Genomic DNA, 12,670 nt, shown 5'->3' on the forward strand with positions numbered 1-12,670 from the left:
TTTATTACAATAATGTAATATTCATACAACTCCAAGACTTAACTACAATGATTACAACAACAACTGTAAACCCTCCGAAAGTGTAATTGTGGTTTGTGGCAGACTTTGACCTTAGCACCACCCTGGAACTCCTCACCTTTCGCTACCTGAGGGGGGGAGGGGGGGTAAAACATAAAACATGGAAAACATGAGCTATAAAGCCCAGTGAATGGTGCCTTAGATAAACAAATAACTTTGTCAACAGAAATATACTTTTTGGAAAGCAATGCATAGTCAACAAGAACATTACCACAAGTTCAATATTATTTTCCAGCCAAACCGCTGGACAATCCTCAGCTCGACTGCTAGTTAAAACAATCAACCCCAGCTTGACCGCTAGTTATCACATAATAAAAACATTCCCAGCTTTACCATTGGTTATCACTGGCATGATCCTACATTTTCCCCAGCACTTTCACACGTATACTAAGACAATAACAATTCCTGTGGAAACTTTCCCTGTACCCTATTATCCTGCCAATGTGCACATCGACTATTTTCTGCTAGCTATGCTTAGGTAACTTGACTATATTTCCCGCCGACCGAAGCCGACTATATTTTCCCACCAAGTACCTTTGCAAGCATGCTAACTATACATCCCAGGTACAATTTTAGTTTCCAAAGCAAATATACAAGCAATATCTTAACAAGCATAGTAATAAGATAAACATATATCCCTGATCATGCCAATTTAACATTATCCTCTATATATTTACCTATATTTCGAAATTACATCAACAATACAACAACACAATAACCATTCACCTTGATCGTTTAGGAACCTTTCTCTTTAGAAGTTCCTTAGTCACCTCGGGCTCCCTTTTGAACCTTACCATCCAGATTCAACTTGAAGCTCAAATTACTCATAGTTCCAGAACTTATTTTAAGATACTTCCTTCTGAAAATATGTTCTAAAATGTCTCGGAAGCTTACCATAAAATCTTAGCTCAGAAATTCTCGTGATTTGGCTGTATCAAAATATCAAGACCGGCCCAGCTTACCCGACAGTTCGACTCCTCTGTCTTGTCCTCATTCTCTAGCCTGATTCCTTGGAGCTTTTTCTTCAAAGCCCTACCCTAAATATTAGACTCTTTTAGCTTTCAGATGGCTTTAGAATCACTCTAAACGCATGAGTATTCTGGGAGAACTCCTCATCCCAAATTGATGTTACTTCCTGTTCTTTATGTTCGACAGCATCTCCCCTCTTGGAACCTCTTGACCAACGCATGGTCTTACCATCAACACATACCCTCCTCCCAATATACTCTTCTTTATGTCCTTTGAAGAGAATTTTGTTCTCAACTGAAGTCTTTGGCCCTATTTATAGGCGTCAAAGATTTCTCCAAGGCTGGCACCTCCTACTTGACCGCGTGTCCAAGTGTCTCTTCTCCACACTATCAACGCAATCTTGCATCAGCGCAACCCAAGGTGTCCTCTTCCCCTTTTACCAACGCATAGCCCTCAACTTTGCATGTCTTTTTATGCATCTACCTCATTTGCTTAAGGCTTAAGATTTCTTCCCAACAAGCCACATGCTAGGATGACGACCTTGCATGTGTCTATCAAATCTCATATGCGTTAACCACAAATGCGCCCATCCATTACCGCAACCTACCTATGTCCAGACACCTCAACCGGCACATGCGTCTACAAACCCTTGGATGACCAACGCATAGTACATCACCAACACATAGTGCATCACCAACGCATAGCACAATACCAACGCATAGTACATCACCAACGCATAGTGCATCAACGCATAGTATTGTACTGTCGCGTCCATCGTGTCCATCGCATCCATCATCCAATGCATCCAACACATCCATCATCCAACGCATCCAATGCCTCCAACACATACATCATCCAACGCATCCAACGCCTCCAACACATCCATCATCCAACGCATCCAACACATCCATCATCCAACGCATCCATCGCATCCAACGCATCCAACGTCCAGCGCCCTTGGATGCGCAACTTGAGGCTACTGCATGCGTTGTTCTAACCTCTTCAAGACCTTGACTGTTGCATGCACTACTAACCTCCAAATAACCTCTCAAAGTCTAATGGCCAACGCATGGCACACACTAACGCATTGTCAAATACTTAGTCATTTTTCTCCTTGGCTTCCAACGCATGGTTACTCTTGGCAATGCCTCTTACCAATACTTTAGCCAATCATGCATCCAACCTTTACAAACGCATGGTTGCCTTTTCAACTTATGCATTAATGTCTCCTAACTCTTAACGCATGGGTCCTTTTTTACCTTACACTTAGCCAAATTTCACCAATTAAAGCTTAACTCAAAACTAATCAAGGAAAATCTACTCAACACTTAGAAATTTCCTTCACTTCAACATAGGATTTAACTTTCACTTAGTTAATTCCTTTTAACACCTCTTAAGTAAGAATAATGGAAATCCGGGTTTCACACTATACGATAGGCTGCCTTTTTCTACATGATTGAGTATTCATCTATACGATAGACATTTCTCATCTCCCACTTGCTCAATCGTCTACACGATTGTTGTTCCTCCGATCTCTTCCTCTAACCAAGCCCACATAGGGCCACACTTCTAGATTCTCACACCGAGAATACCAAGGTAACCATTGTGGTGGTGTCCTCACTCAACTCGACTGAGTTCGAGGTTTTAGAGGTCGTTCGTTGGGTTCGTGATCTTGGAGATCGTTGAATTCGTGTTTGTTGTTGATCATGCTGTGTTGCGGTCGCTCTGATCGAGCGTTCGTGATCGGGGGAGTTTGAGGAATGAGTCTTCAAAGGTATGATACTCTATCCCTTGATCTTATCTTAAAGCATGCTGTAATTTCGTATTGTGCATGACTTGTAAGTTTTCGTTTCTTATACTGTAATAGTTTATGTTCAATTTCGAATGGAATTTGGAATGATCATTCCGCTGCTTAAGGAAATCCTCATGTCTGATTTTCTTCAGTTTTAATATTACATCATATGTAACATATAAACCATAGTTCTTTTTCTCCTTTATGGCATTTAATATAAATCATATTTATATTAATGCCTCTAATCAAATAATGTATCAAACACATTATATCAATTATATCACATATAATTGAATTAATTTAATTATATCATATATAATCAAATTCCCTCTTTTTAATTTGAACACTTCAAACTAATCCAAAAACTTATTCTCAACATGAATCCATTGAGATACCAAGGGGACCTTAGCTTGAAGCTTCAACGGTACATGAATAATTGACTAAACTCTTTAATCACGATATCCACCATCCGTTAACTGTCAGGCACTCCACTAAAGACCAACAACTGCACTCTTTGCACTACAAATATATTTTTGTGTCCATCGGATATAACCAATCAATAGTATGATAACCCTTCACAAATCACTCATAAGTACAATTGAGCCAATTTACCGTTTTGCCCCTGTAGTTACATCTAACTCGTTAAGTACCACTGATTCCTCTAATGAACAATCCATCATAGTCCTACTATGACAAAACCCTTCTTGGGCCAAGAGAAGGTATAGCGCCACATTATTCAAGCCCCAGAAGCAGCCCTTAAGGAAGCAATTTATCTACTTACCCTTGCTTCGGGGAAGGAGTGAATTTCGTCTTGTGTAGCTGAGTTCCCAACTCCTCAGTCAGACAAATCCCCAAAGTGATAGGTTTGAGTCGACAATCTGGCCACTCGCACCCATGCAAATCAAAGGACCGCCTTCATAGGTAGAAGTTCACAACTCACTCAGGATTAAGGTCATGTTACCTATGGTCATCATAGTGAAATGAAAGTCTCTGTCATAAACCGCGTTATATAACGAGACTAAACATTTCGTGGTCCGATCTTATACAAACTCCTTTGTATAGAGCATCCCCGCTCGCATGTCAAATACACGAATGGTCCGAATCAGACCATTTGTAGCACTTTACAACATTTGTAACACCTACAAAGCGGGCCACACTCATAGTATCACCAAGATAAGGTTTTTCTTCTTTATCCATATACTACAGACCATTTAGATTATCACTTAAAGCACGATCCACTTGTATGTCTCCACATACATGCTTAAGTTACAACGATAACCAGGGATCTTAATTTATTGGTTTGTGGTTAATGCAACTAAAATATCTCATATTTCATAGACTGAAGTGAATTATATATCACAAAACTGTTTGTTCATACAAGTGTTTACAAACTACAGGACCCTACGAGATTTAAGGCATCAACCCCAACAATGGTAAGGTGGTCAGGACCCAAACTAGCTCTACATGCACGTATGACCCGTATTATCGACGTTGATGAGATCGAGCAAAAAGGTTCTCTCTCAACTAAGGTTAGGAATTGAGCAAAAGGGCTTTCCCATATGTTTAGGCAGATGAGTAGAGGTGCTTTATAGGATAATAATAATGAGCTCACTTCAGGGTTTTTGCATATGATATGATTTCATGTTCTCGATTTTATCTCCCAACCTTGAAAAATGATTATGTAAATGTTTTATGAGGAACCACATCAATGTTGTTTATGTTGAAGAATGTTTTATTTAAATAGTCACTCATTAGCATTTTAAGCCTATTCTTTTAAATGTTTTCTCAACGTCCCAAAGCCGAGTAGATCTGCTAGTTAGTCACAATCAGATTAAGAGGTTGTCAATTATTGTCTTCACATCCCTTCTCAGGTTAAGAGGGTAATCTGGGAGGGGTGTGATATACATCCAATGCATTATTAAATTAAATAGCAATAACATATTAGATTTTGGCATTTCCAGAATAAAAAAATAAAATATCAATAACTCTAAATTTTCTATCTCAATGGTATATTTTGCCAAGATCTTCTCAAATTAAGACTCAAAAACCTTAATGCTCGGCCAACTTCTGCATCAATCATGCCCAGAAAAAATTGCACTGTATAAGAGAATTGATGACGCACAAAAGATACGATCAGACAATACCCTGCACAAAAACCTCTCGAGTCTCACTCTGAATTTTATTTTTTTTCACCTATGTTTCTGGCCTTTTTTTGTAGCAACAAAAAGCCAAGAGCATCACGAACTTATATACTCGATTTACAAGCAATTTGTCTAGAACAACGGGCCCTTACATTGATCGAATCAAAATAAATTGTAAATCTAAATGTCAAGTTTCATTAACATCTATTATGCAAACTCAATCTTAAATCCATACATCATAGATATACATGAAAAATTGAACTCACCATTTTAATTCTAATTTTCAATCTTAACCAAAATCAAAAGACAACCTGGCTTTGATAGCAATTAAAGGGATTGAATCCCTATGCGAAATCGTTTTATCACTTTTGTCTTTGCATCTGGGAGAAAAGATTGTTTTCAAAATTTTTTAAAAAAAATGGATTAAGCATAAGCATAATGGAAAATAAATTGAGAAAAAAAGTTAAACTTTGAAGAACTTCTCCAAGACTTTCCACGCACTGCTACTCAACAGCTTGAACACCATCAAAAATGTCTTCCTTGCTATTCTCCGAGAAGGATTAGGTTTGTAGGAACCAACCTTTTGAAATACTAAAGGAAGAACAATTCTCTTGTGAGAACTTTTTTCCTCAGTTGCGTTGAGAGAATGTTATAGAGTTAGTGATTGAGAGTAATTAAGAGAAAAATTACAGAAAACTCTTGAGAGTAGATTTAGATCATTAATTCCACCCTAAGAACACATTCTTTTGTACCTCTTTTTAGAGAGAAAACTTATCTTTAACTTCCCTTGACCACTAGAAGTTAAAATTTAACGAAAGTCGTGTTAAATCATATTTCATTTAAAAAAATAAATATTATATATTAAATTAATACTACATTTGAATCATAATCAAAATGTAATTCCCTTTCACAACCTAGAGTTTGAATATGAATCTCATTCATATTATAGTTAAACTATAATTTTAATATGAATCTTAATCATATTATTGAATATTTGAATCTTATTCAAACATATTATTCCCTCGTATTATATAGTTTAATTTTGAATATAATTCAGAGTTAACTTTATAATATAATGTATTTATATACATTATGTTAATTGTATCTAATACAATTAGCATATAATTCCTTTATAATATGAATCTTTTTCATATTAATTTAATGTTTGAATATTATTCAAACATTAATACTCTCATATTATAAAGTTTAATTTTAAATCTAATTCAAAATTAATTTATATTCTAATGTATCTTTGTACATTATATTAACCGTATATTATACAATTAATGCACATACCCTTATTAAACCTAAACAATTCAAATTTTTTCCAAAACTAATTAATCCTTGTTTTACCTTTAGTGAGCTAGCAGAGGGACCTAATGGACTTATGGATTGGAAGCTCTAATGATTCAAGGTTAATTAATTAAATTAATCAACATTTGTTAACTATGGGTCACTCCACTAAAGACCCATGGCTACACTTTGGCACTGTAGAATATTTTTGTGTCCATAGATATAACCATTACCAGTAGTTTGAATCTTCACGAATTGCTCGTAATTACAACTGGGTTAAATTACCATTTTACCCCTATACTTATCTCTTTACTCCTAATGTATCATCGATCCCTCTAATGAACAATCAGTTTATAGTCCAACTATAAACTAAATCTCTCGCGGGCCAATGAGAGGGTGAGACCTCATTGTTCAAGACTCAAAATCAACACTTAAGAGAGCAATTCATCTACTTACCCTAAAGATGGGAAATAGTGAAATCCATCTTGTGTAGCTATGTTCCTAGCTCCCTACTTGGACAAGTTCCCAAGATGGTAGGCTTATTGAGTCAACGACACAGGCCCCTCTTACCCATACAAATCAAATGATCGCCTTCATAGACAGGAGCCCATAACGCACTCAAGATTGAGATCAAGTTATGTATAATCATCCTCTAAAATGTTAATCTCTTCAGTCAACAGTATTATAAAGAGAGGTTAATCATTTTGCGGTCTGATCTTATACAAACTCTTTGTATAGGATACCATGACTCGCGTGTCTCTGATTTGGATCAAATCGTTTGTAACACTTACAACTCTTGAAACATTTAAAAAGTGGGTTGTATCCACAATGTCACAAGGATAAGACCAACTTTGTGTTGGGTTGTCTGTCTTAAAACTCGCAGTTTGTAGAGTTAAACATTTTATATATCAATAAAGATGTTATTCAACATTTCTTCAACAAAGTTGTTACTGAATTTGTAAATTGCACTTGTAAAGATTAAATCCAATAAACTAAGATCGAATACTTGAACTTTATGTGGAGACATAAAGATGGATCAAGTTCGAGTAAATAATCAAAATGATTTATAGTATATGAATTGTTGGGGTTGATGCCCTAAAGTCTCATGTCCTGTAGTTTGTAAACAACTTGTAAGAACGCGTGTGTTGCATAATATATGATATTTACTTCACATCTTGGTTTTTGCTCAGTTATATCTTTTATTTATTTTACCACAAACCAATAAACATAAAATCTCTGGTTATCTATATGTAACTTAAGCATGTATGTAGTGACACAAGTAGATCATGTCTTGAGTGATAACCAAAATGGTCTAAAGTATATGGATATAGGAGGGAAACCTTATACTGGTAACGCTACAGATGCGGCCCGCTTTGAGGAATGGTCACAAGTGCTGTGACTTGTTACAGATGGTCTGATCCTGATCATTCGTGTTGGGGACATGCGAATGGAGGCGTCCTATACAAAGAGTTTGTATAAGACCTGACCACAAAATGTTAACGTCTCGTTATATAACACCGTTCATGACAGAGACGTCACTTCACTAAGATGACCATAGGTAACATGATCTCAATCCTGAGTGAGTTGGGAACTCCTGCCATTGAGGGAGGTCTTTTGATTTGCATGGGTCGAGTGGCCATGTCGCCGATTCAAACCTACTATTTTGGGGATTCGTCTAATTTGGGAGCTGGGAACTCGGCTACACAAGATGGAATTCCCTCCTTCCCCGAGGTAGGGGTAAGTAGATAGATAGCTCCCTTAAGGGCTGATTTTGATGCTTGAACGATGTGGCACCACACACCTTCTCTTGGCTCGAAAGGTGTTCACACATAGTTGGACTATGTTGTATTGTTCATTAGAGGAATCAGTGATATTTAAGGAGTGAGATGTAACTACAGGGACAAAACGGTAAATTGGCCCAACTGTACTCACGAGCATCTGTGAAGGGTCATCGTACTCATGATTGGTTATATCCAATGGACACAGAAATATATCTATGGTAAGAAGAGTTCAGTTGTTAGTCTATAGTGGAATGCCTGATAGTTAACGGATGGTGGATCTCGTGGCTAAAGAGTTTAGTCAGCTATTCACGAACCGTTGGAGCTTCGAGCCACAGATCCATTAGGTCCCCTGGGTAGCTTAGATAAAGTTGAGAATCGGTGTTTGGGTTAAATTTGAAATATTCAAATTGACAAGAGGAAATTTGATTATATATGATATAATTAGACTGGTTAATTATACATGATATAATTGACTAAATGTATGAGATACATTATTGTGAAGGAAATTAGATATAAATATGATTTATATCAAGTAGAGGAGAAATTACTATAGTAGATATGTGATATCAAACTATAGGGTAAAAATATAATATGATTATATTTATTAATTATTTAATTGATTAATTATATGATAATTGGCCTAAAATTTCTCTCGGACGTGCGTTAGTGGGAAAAACCACGTCGGTTATTGTAACCGAAAAATAAAATGAAATTTTGTTTCATTTTGCAAAAGTTCAAAAGGTTCGGAAAAATTTGGCATCGGTGTGGAGATGTAAACGATAGCATAAGTCGAGAGCCTACACAATAGTCGTTCAACACCTAAACGATCGCACATCCTGCGTCTAAACGATCGCACACTAGTTTCTAAACGATTGGATAGCCTTAAATGGTCGTATAGTGCGCCGTGTTGTCTAAACGATCGTTCAATAAAACCTACATGATCGTGTAGCTTCTTCTAAACGATAAGAACTTAGCTATATGATAGCTTCCTTTTCTCTCCCAGTTGCTTATCATCTACACGATTAGTTCTTCGTCCTACCTCTATCAAACTCATCAAAGATCACACTTTGGGTTCTCACTTCAAGAATACCAAGGACTCCTTTGTTGTGGTGTCGTCCTCGCTGCGTTCATTTGTTCGTGATTCCTTCGTTAAGAGATCCTTCAATAAGATTGGGTGCCTTATTCTGGTAACACTATCGGATGTGGCCCACTTTATAGTTGTTACAATTTGTTGTAAGGTGCTACAAACGAAGTGATCCTGATTCGTTCATGTATTGACATGAGGAGTGGGGGCATTCTATGCAATGAGTTCACTTAAGATCGGACCAAAAAATAAGTCACTCTTACTTTATAACGTTGTTTACTGTTTAAGATTAACTATTTCGCTTAGATGACCTAGGTAACTCAATCTTAATCCTGAACTAACTATGAACTCCTGTTTATTTGGGATTATTCTTAGATTTTCATAAGTGAGGGTTGGCTCAATAAGCCCCCCATTTTAGGGGTAAGACCATGTAGATAGCTTGGGACATAGGGTGCAAGATGGAATTCACGCCTACCCAATTGAGAGATAGGAGAAAGGTTGTTCTCTTAAGTACTGAATTCCTTGAACAGGGGGCCCCACCCTTTCATTGGCCCAAGAGGGATCCGGTTTAGTGATTGGATCACAAATAAATTGTCCATTAGAGGATCAGTAGAACTTAAGGAGCAAGACGTAATACCGAGAGTAAAACAACATATTGACCTAGTCGTTATTATGAGCAACCTGTGAAGGGTCGACTTACTGATTATGGTTAAATCAAGTGGACAAAAATATATATACAGTGAGGAGAATGCAACTATCGAGCTATAGTGGTGTGACTCGATAGTTAAGGAATATTGATTAATTCGGTCTAAAGAGTTTTAGCCAATTAATCTCAAATCGTTGGAGCTCATGATCTGTAGGTCCATAAGGTCCCTCTACTAGCTCCTAAAACATGAACACCTTGAATTAGTAAATTGAATGAATTTTGAATAATATCAATTTGAATTGTTCAAATTGAATTCAACTTGAAATGTTCAAATTGAAATTAGGGTTTGAATTTGAATAGTTCAAAATCAAATTAGGGTTTGTATAATTATATTCAATATAATTAATTAATGTTTAATTTATCAAAATTAAATAAAATTAGAGAGTTTATAATACTTAAATATTGATTTAAATATTAATTACATGAATAGGATTCATGTTTAAAATTAGATGTGTGGTTAATTTAATATTTGATATTAAATTGTTATTTAATTAATTAAATATGTTTAATTAATTAAAAATTAAATTATTTTTCATTTCTATTTAAATTTCAGAAATTGAAATTTAGATTTAGATTTTAATTAATTTTGAATTAATTAAAGTTAAAGAAAAATGGATATTAGGAATTTAGTGAGAAATTTTCACAATTTGAAGATAAGTGGTGTTCCTCCTATGTTCACCCACCTTCCCCATTAATTACACTAAATTGAAGTATCAATTTGTTGGCACTTTAATGCTTTCATGAATTAAAGGATTAAAACTCTCAGTATTTGGAAGTAAGATGAGTAGAAGGCTTCTGAAAATTAGTTTTCTACTGAGTGTTCTTCTTCTCTTAAAAATCCCTCCAAACTTGATTACCATATTCAGTTCAATTGTGAGTTCCACCACTCAAATTCAAGGCTGAGAATAATAGAGATAATCTCTTGGTGGTCCCCGACTTCTATTGGAGAAGATTGTAGCTCAAATACGTGTTTGAAGAGGATATTCAAAGGTATGTGTTGAAACCTTCTTAATACCCTATGAACATGCTTATTTTGATGTCCAAATTAAGGAATTAGAATGCTTAATGATCCTGTTTTCTTCCACTGCATGTTTCTGTATTCCAACACTTTGTCCATATACTGCAGACATTTTGGGTTATTACTTGAACACGATCCACTTGTATGTCTACCACATACTGTTCAAGCTGAAAGAATGGAATTCCTTTACGGAAGCGCGTGAACGCCGTGCAATCATAATTCAATTTGAAACAATACAAATATAGAGAAATTCATACAAAATTACTAAGGGATAAACAATATGAAAGCCTATAAGCATGCATTCTACTATGAGAAAAAGAAGAGAAAAAAAGCTTACCCTTGAAGTTTTCCTTTATACGTGTAGATCCTCCTCCATTGAAATCACAAATAGTGTCTTCCTCCTTCGAACAGTATAGCATGGACACGAAACTTTCTTCCTAAATTCAAGACACCACCACTTGGAGCCTTTACTATTCTTGGGACAAGAGATGAGAGTGTGGTCTCCTTTAGTGTTTTTAGGAGAATGGAAAGGTAGAGAGTTTAAGAAGGAGTGTGAGTGTTGTTGGAGAGAATTCTACGTATTTCTCATAATCAATTATGTAATTCTCACTTTGTGTTTCCTCACACTACTGACATAGAGGAGAGGGGAAGGGAGTTAACTCCCTCCCACATAGTTACACACATAACTCACCTGTAATGGGGAGTAAATTAATATTATATTCATAATATAATATTAATCATATACTATGGTTGATTAATTAATATTTATCAATGAACCATATAGTATGCATATTAATCATATTTAAATGCAACTCTTCCTTATAACCTATAGTTTTAGTACGAATATTATTCATAATACTTTTAACCTATAGTATTTATATGAATCTTATTCATATAAATAATATTTGAATCTTATTCAAGTATCTTTCCCATATTATATAGTTTTAATTATAAATCATATTTATAATTAACTATATACTATAATATATCAACATACATTATACTTTACATTAATCACATTCACATAATTAATACCTTTAATTCCTTCAAATAATTTGAACATTTCAAATTATTCCAAAAATAATTATCCCTTATTTTATCCTTAGTGAGCTAGCAAGGGGACTTTATAGACCTATAGATCAAAAGCTCCAATGATACGAGATTAATTTATTAAAATTTTTAATAAAATTAACCAATATTCATTAAATGTCGGTCATTTCACTAAAAATCGATAGCTGCACTCTTTGCACTATAGATATATTTATGTGTTCATGAAAATAAACAATCAGCAGTGAGTTGATCCTTTCACGAATTGCTCATAACTACAATTGGGTCAAATTACCTTTTTACCCCTATAGTTACATCTAACTTCTTTAAGTACCACTAATCCCTCTAATGAACAATTAATTAGTCCAACTATAACTAGACTCCTCTCTTGCTTGTGAGAGGGTGAGGCGCCTCATTGTTCAAGACCCATAATCTATGAAGTACGGATACTTCATGTGAGGCAAAGAATTCGTATCGAACACGTATCAGATATCGATACTTTCGAATACTTCTCAGATACGTATCTAACATGCGATTTGACATATCTATTTCTACACGTACTTTTTTTTTTTTAAAGAAAAAAGACAAGCAACTCATCTAATCTTTTTCAATCTAAAATTAGGCAACTTATTTAAAAAGTTCACTACTCGAGTCCAAAACTAAAAGGAAAAATAAAAAGATAATGGACCAAACCCTAGACTAGAATCATCTAATCTCCATCTTCACATTTGAGTCTCCACAAAGTCCACCAAAATATAAAC

Source organism: Benincasa hispida, chromosome 12, assembly GCF_009727055.1.
Source record: "Benincasa hispida cultivar B227 chromosome 12, ASM972705v1, whole genome shotgun sequence".
NCBI classification, from domain to species: domain Eukaryota; kingdom Viridiplantae; phylum Streptophyta; class Magnoliopsida; order Cucurbitales; family Cucurbitaceae; genus Benincasa; species Benincasa hispida.